The sequence below is a fragment of the Scardinius erythrophthalmus genome (genome assembly GCF_964197995.2).
Source record: "Scardinius erythrophthalmus genome assembly, chromosome: 14".
In the NCBI taxonomy this organism is placed as follows: Eukaryota; Metazoa; Chordata; class Actinopteri; order Cypriniformes; family Leuciscidae; genus Scardinius; species Scardinius erythrophthalmus.
The window spans coordinates 14,269,823-14,277,987 of NC_138234.1; positions in this window are offsets into that span (position 1 = coordinate 14,269,823).

Consider the following 8,165-nt stretch of genomic DNA (forward strand, 5'->3'; position numbering starts at 1 on the left):
CCTTATTGAGGAATTAAGGAAACTTTTGTGCAGATTTCAGAACCGGATACTAGGAGCTACTCTTTACTATTTCTGCCATAAAGATATTAGTCAAGTCAAGTCACCTTTATTTGTATAGCGCTTTTTACAATACAGATTTTTCAAAGCTTTACAGTGATAACAGTAAAATAATGCAACAAAGTTTGTTTCTACTGTACAGCAGATCTAGAAGAAAATAGCTTCATTGTCCAGCTTAAGTGAGTTCAGTGATTTTTAATTTTTGTTGTAAAAAAAAAAGGTTATTAATTTAGTTAATTTATATATAGCAGCTCTGGAGAAAACAGTGATATCATCGTTTACTACGTACAGCCTCTAGGTGGAGCTCCAGCAGTGTCATTCGTTTCAGGAGACACCAGTCCTGAACTGGACATCATGATTCATCACTACAGTTTACTGAATGGCAGACACGCTCATCAAATTACTGTTCCTGGACGCTTTGACATCCAGCTCCACCTCTATGGGCATCTAATGGGGTGGAGGGATAGAGTTAGAGTTGTGCGTAGGGTTAGGGTGTGGTTAGATATTCTATTAGGCCCAAATTACATTTGCTCCTTCTCACTGGTTGTCTAGCAGGGAGGAGCTAGACGTAAGCTCCACCCATTTGTTCTGCAGAAAGCATCTTTAACGGTCCACCTGGAAAAAAGCAATCGTGATGCCAAACACTCTCATTGTGACAATGAGCGCTTATCAGGATAAACTAAACGCTGGATTTTCAAAAGAATGTGAAGTTAGCAGCACCACTTTTGCAGTAAACTTGCACAAGGTTCTGGAATGAATAGTTTATTAGATGCATGCCAGTCTGTTATTGTAGGGACATCAACTTTACATTGTCAAGCCCCTTAACATGTCGTGGATCAAAACGAAATTTGATTGGTTGCTTTACATGTCAGTCAGACGGCTTCTGGGTGGTCCTTGGCCAATGAAAGCTGCGACATTCAGCCGTCAGTCTGAAGCTCTGGCTACGCGACACTATGTAACCTGTAACTAACATGCCAGTTAAAGTTCAGGTTTGACTTGATGTAGTGTGTCCAAAGATTATAAATCTAACTAATTTTCATAAAGAATAAAGGTTTTCAACCACATGGGCAATCTAACAATCATACAGGCAGTCTATTAACATAGACATTTAGGGCCCAATCTTACACACGGCACAATGCAGCGCCAGGCGCAATGCAACGCAAGTGTGTTTTGCTAGTTTCACCCCGACACAGTTATCATTTTCACGTTCTGCACCACGTTGTTTAAATAGCAAATGCATTTGCGCCCATCTGTGCCCCCATGGGCATGCTGGTCTGAAAAGAGACGTGTTCAAGCGCATTGTCGGTGCATTGCTATTTTGAGGCAACTGAAATAGACTGCGCCATTGACCAACTGAAACCTGGTCTAAATCAATGGCGCATTTTTTGTTTGTTTTTTAAATAGTGCATTAGTAATACAGTATGTGCATATAGGCAGGTCCACAACGCACGCACATGCACTTTAGATCCGTAAAAATGCACCATTTTTGTGTGTGTCCCTTTAAATGCAAATGAGACGCTGCTCCCAGCACAGAGGGCGGAGCTTCAAGAGCTCCTGTATTAGCATCTTCGATTACCTCACGAAGACACACACTGAAAATTTCAAAAACTTTTAGGCTTTTTTGTTCGAACCGGAGTCGGATGAAGATGGAGAGACTCAAGAAGTAGTGACAACATGTAGAATGCAAAAGGGAATTTCTGAATGGTTAGTTGATGTAGCTGATGTGGAGTTAACTATCTTCAAGTCATTGATTAGCGTATTCTGTCATGATAATCTATAAATCGTGTTCCTGGGGGCAGGGTTTATATTTTAGGGTTAGTGATGTCACTAACCCCTGAAGAAGCTCATTGGTCCCTCTCAGCCGTTTGTTGTAGTCCTTAAAAAGTGAATTCATAATCAATCACCCCTTTTAGATGGAAAAAATGGCTACAAATTTTCTACTGGCCATGGACATCAAAGATGACACGAGGAAAAGGGCAATGCTCATACGCTACGCTGGAGACGAAGTTCAGGATATATTTGATATATTATCTGACACAGGCCTGATATAGTTTCTTCACAAATTCATTGATTCAAATAATTTCTTATTTTATCAATGTCTTTTTGATTGTTTTTATTGGTTGCTGATTCTACTTGCATCAATCTCATAATTTTGGCGAAAGCACCACAATTGTTTTTTTTTGAGCTTCCATGTTAATTTCTAAAGCTGTTGCGTGTTTAAATAGCCTAAATCATACTCCATTCTAGTTCGTCCTCTTTTTTCCTCACACATTCCTGAGGTTGAATGAGTAGTCTGTTTAGGCCTACTACAGCACTGGCTATTTGAATTTTGAGATATTCTGTAATATGTGTATTTTAACAATCTATGAGTGGATCTGTCAGTCAGGCCTCACAATTTACCTCACGGATTACCTCAAATAGTGACATAGCCAAGGCAAAAGAAAATTGTGGGCCCCCATGTCTCTGTCGGTCGTAATACTCGTATGACCAAAACTGCTGTTTTTCAGGAATGTAAACACTAGGCCTAATTTTTAAATGGTAAAACACTGTGCTGTTGATATTTTTTGATATTGTTGCTTTATGATAATATACTTGCATGTTTTAATATATTATTAACATTTTTCCAAAATCAAGCTTAAATGAAGGTAGCCTACAAAGTTGACCAGCAATTTTTTTTTTCTGTCATTAGTGCCAAAAATCGATTCCCTGCCAGAATCCGACTCTCCCTCGCGTGCACGCGTAACAGGTCAAAGAATGGCAAATAATTTTGCAACCTTTCATCTTCTATTTTCTATTGTTTGTGAGTTTATTTCACCCAAATATTGTATTGTTCAGTCATGTCATTGTTGTGTAAGTGCGCCCTCTATTGGATATGAGCTAGAGTGGTGGTCATATGAATTTTCGCGTTCTTTTCTCTGTCTGCATTCTACTTGAGTGAGAGAGGTATGTGTACCCGTCAGCGCAATGTAAACTTGAGATATACCTGTTAAAACTTTAGTTAAAATGCATGGTATCTTGTATGTGAAATTTATGATGAGTGCACTTACATTTAATCGAGATGTGTCGAGAACTTTGCTGTTTTGAGTTTAAGAAATTGCTAACATAGCTAACCTCTTGTTTTGTTTAGCTGTATGTTAGCGACCGTGATTCTGTCCTCATGTCATATCCCACGTTTCAGTTGTCCTTTTTCTTATGTTAGGCTGATTCTGATCGAGGATAGAATCCTGAACTTTTGCTCTCTTTGAAATTGAACAGGTACTCCCCAATACCATGTTAAGGATAATGTGTTCATTTAAAAAGTTTGCTTGTATTGATTAATGTTCAATGGCACTGAAAAGCCCAGATGTAAAGCATGTACATGTTGCTTAATTCGCGCATGTTCATGTATTAACTATTGAAAAGATGGTTCATGTTGCATAATGTTAAAGGGATAGTTCACCCAAAAATGACAATTCTGTCAGTAATTACTCGCCCTCATGTTGTTCCAACCGCGTAAGACCGTCGTTCATCTTCGGAACACAAATTAAGATATTTTCGATGAAATCTGAGCGCTGTCTTACTCCTCCATAGACTTCTAAGTGATTGAAACTTGCTGGCCCAGAAAAGTTATTAAAGAGATCGTTAATATAGTCCAAGTGACTCCAGTGGCTTAATCTTAAGTTTATCAAGCGACGAGAATACTTTTTGTGCGCTAAAACAAACAAACATAACGACTTTATTCCACTTTTCATTTCCTTCTCTCTGGGCGTTGAGTCTTTTTGCGTAGTGTTTAAGCGTAGCGCGTCTGTGTTGCACGTCATCACGTATCACACATGACCAGCGTCGGCCAATAGTGAGCCTACGTGGTGAGCACGTTAACACAATGGCCAATCAGAGGTGTTTACGATTCCACTCAACAGCACTCAAAGTGTCACATTTTTTTTTATTTCAGTACCAACTTGGTACCGACGTACCAGCAGACAGACAAACTTTGCACAAAACCTTCCTCTGGAAGACAGCCATTCCAATTTTTTCGGTAGTGGAACAATCTGTTGTTTATGGATCACAACTTGTATATCTACTTATTTGTAGTTTTTATTACAAACTGTTTACTATTAACAGTTCCAATTCTAAGTGTTGTGTAGTTGCTATGATAGGTGTGGGCAAAGCTTTGCCTCCACTAGCCTTCTAACTAACATTGCAGGATGTTGTTTACTGTAGCTTTTGTTAGGCTGTTCACCATCCCTTAGAACAATTATCCATGATGCTGTGATCGATAACTGTTTGTATTACAATAGTTTTCCAACAAATATGATTAAATAGTGGAGAACATTTTATCAATAAGAAAATTACGCAAAAGAAACTACACTCCGAAACGTCCTGGGAAATCCGTGCCTGCAAAGTCCGTGCTTGAAATTTGTTCTGAACGATCCTCTTGTTTGTTAACATAGTCAGAGTCTGAATCAGTCTCAAATTGGTTTGAAATTGATGCCATCGTTAATATTTACATCTGAGTAGAGCTCCCGGTTATGAAGGGGCGGGACATTTCCTAAACACGTGCTAAGCGCTGCCAATCACAACACAAGGGGCCAGCTAACCAATCACAGCACATTTTGTATCATCGTTCGAACCAGACTGGGGAGAGAGGAGCTGTAATAGTGTAAAATATGTGACAAATAATGTGTTTTTTTTAACAATCAAGCATGAAAACATATTCTAGTACACCCCAAAATCAAACTTCGTAAAAGAGCATAAGAGGACCCCTTTAGACATAAGGCAAAATAAATACAAGCTACAAATGCACAATTCAGAAGATCTTATACCTGGATTTTATTAAAAAATGCAAGGTTTGTGAAATTAAATGTTTATTAGAAATTTAATCTTTACTTGATAAAGATTTGTTTTAATGACGTAGATGCGAATTTGCTGAATGTTGACAGTAAATGTGAATGTTAGAGAATGTTCATCATTGTGTCATTGTTTTATTTGCTGATTTTAGCTAGCTTCTTTGCACTAAGAACAACATGTTTGTCCGTTTAGGACAAAATAACGTTAGGACGTAAATGAGAATGTTATTTCTTTCCTGGATGTTACCAATAATATAAAAGCAAACACTATGTACACTTAAGATTTTCTTTCTTTGTGTATCTAATAACGTATTGGACAGTTAAAGACAGCAAATTAATGAAGACGGAGAATGTGAGCACTGTGTTATGAGGCGCTTGTGTTCTCAACACTGCCTGTCAAAATAAAAGTCCTTAAAATAAAATCTTTTTATCTTTAATTTTAGACCTGATGAAGGTGGAAGAGAAACATCATCCTGTCAAAACTGGAGAAATCTTCAAGTTGCTCACTGAATAAAAGAGCCGGAGAATATTTCCCCTGGCCTCAGTTTGGAAAGAGTTTCTCATACTAAAAAAAGTCTTAAACCTCACATGAGAATTCACACTGGAGGAAGCGGCTCACATGTGATCATTGCGGGAAGATTTTTTTACGAGCAGACTCGCTTAAATTACATCTCCATTCTCATTCTGGAGAAATGCCATTTAACTGTGATCAATGCTGCAAAACATTTCTTAGAGCAGAATCTTTGAAGATGCACCTGAAAGGTCATATAAAGCAAAAGCTTCACATGTGTTCTCTGTGTGGAAAGAGTTTTTCACGGATGAGTGCTTTAAAAATACACCAGAAAAGACACGATGGTGTTAAGGATCACAAGTGCTTTGATTGTGGGAAGACCTTTACTAGACGTGACGCATTGACAGATCACCAAAGAATTCATACCGGAGAAAAACCTTACAAGTGTTCACACTGCGACAAGAGATTCAAACGGTCTAGGACTCTGAAAATACATAAGAGGATCCACACTGGAGAGAAGCCTTATAAATGTGATCAATGTGGTAACAGTTTTATACAAAAAGGAAGCTTTGATGATCACCTGAAAATCCACAGTGGAGAGAAACCACACACATGTGATCAGTGCGGGAAGAGTTTTAGACATGCAAAAACTCTTAAATTTCATCTGCGTACTCATTCCGGAGAAAGACCATATAACTGTGATCAATGCAGCAAAACATTTCTTATTGCACAACACCTGAAGAGGCACCTGCAAATTCATACAAAGCAGAAGCCTTTCGTTTGTTTGTGTGGAAAGAGTTTTTCACGAATGGATTATTTTAAAATACACCAGAAAAGTCACAGCGGTGTGAAGGATCATATGTGCTTTGATTGTGGAAATACTTTTACTACTGCAGCTGTTCTGAATCGGCACCAAAGAATTCACACAGGAGAAAAACCTTACAAGTGTTCACACTGTGACAAGAGATTCGCCCGTTCTAGATCTCTGAAATATCATGAGATGATCCACACAGGAGAGAAACCGCACACATGTGATCAATGTGGGACGAGTTTTACACTAAAACGATCCCTTAAGTCACACATGAAGATCCACACTGGAGAGAAACCGTACTCATGTGATCAGTGCGGGAAGAGTTTCACACAAGCATCCACTCTTAAATCACATCTGCGTTTGCATTCTGGAGAAAGACCATATAAATGTGATCAATGCGGTAAAAAATTTCCTTGGGCAGAAACACTGAAGGTCCACATGAGAGTTCATACACAGGAGAAGCCTTACACCTGCACTTCATGTGGAAAGAGTTTTAGTCAGCTGGGTAACTTAAAAACACACCAGAAAATACACAGCGGTGTGAAGGATCACTTGTGCTTCGAATGTGGGAAGACCTTTACTTTAGCTGAGGCACTGAAAAAGCACCAAAGAATTCACTCTAGAGAAAAAACACATGAGACGACCCAGTGTGGAGAGAAGCCTTTTGCATGTGATCATTGTGGGAAACGTTTCACTCAGTTAAGTTCTCTACGCCGTCATGCTAAAACCAGCTGTCCGAAATCAAAGTAGTAATAATAATAATCTTTAATATTTATCACGGTGAAAGTGATTGATTCATGAAATGGTATCGTCCCAGTGATAGTGTGCTTTTAAAATACAAGGATATTCATAATACTTCTGTTCATTTTGAAGATTTTCAAAGTATATGTATTTTCAGTGGCTCATGTGTGTGTTGTTTTCTCTCCTCTTCTGGTTAGCGTGGCGTACTTGTAGATAACGACACTATCTGGAGGCACAATAAATCTTACTAAATCAAAGAAGTTTTCATGTGTAAATTATTCATGTATTTTGCTTCCAGTACACACATAACAAGAAGCTTCATAAAATGTAAAAATAAAATAGACACAGATATTGTAGGTTTTATTGGAGAATTCCATCTGTCTCATACATGGGTCCAAATAAATGCTGTAATGTTAGAGAACTAGGCCGAGAGTATGGGAAGACAAAACTATGGGAAGACAGAGAAAACAGGTCAAAGAGTATGTGAAGATGAAAATTAGGTCAAAGGTTGTGAGAAGACAAGACAGGAAAAGTACCTAAAAACCATATATGAAGCACATGCGCAAGGACTTGCCACCAATAAAAATGAAACATTGATGCAGGTGTTTCTAATCGTGGCGAAGTGACTTGGAGGAGAAAAAAGAAAAAGATAACTATATGAATGCTAATTGGACACCGAGCGATAAGAAAAAGATTTAAGACTTGGGTACAGACCATTGTAAGATCAGATGAACAGCTGGCATCTCACTTTGTTGAACTGCTCAATAAAGTTAATTCTTCTGAGACCTGAAACTTCGACTCTGAAAGATTCTTTTGAGACCTGAACCAGACATTGAAGACCTGAACCAAAGATCGTGAATTTGCCACGACAGTTTAGTCAGAACCAACATGTACAGAAATTAAAAAATTGTTACAGTATTGTGAATAATAATAGGACCAAATTAATTTACAAAAAAATGTGTACAGGTACATGACTCTCCTAATGCAGATGACCATGTTTATATGAATATGGAAACAATGATTTTTCACCTGAGGAAACATTAATCACCACTTTGGTTCTTTGAATATTTCTTATATTAATTCATCAACATTTTGACAAACAGGTATCAAATGTCTTTAACAATTATTTATTCCCTTGCAAGGAAAGGTCAGACTCAGCAGTCATACAGTCATTACAAAGTGCCTGCAGAGTGTGACAACGAGTGGGGGGTATCCTTCA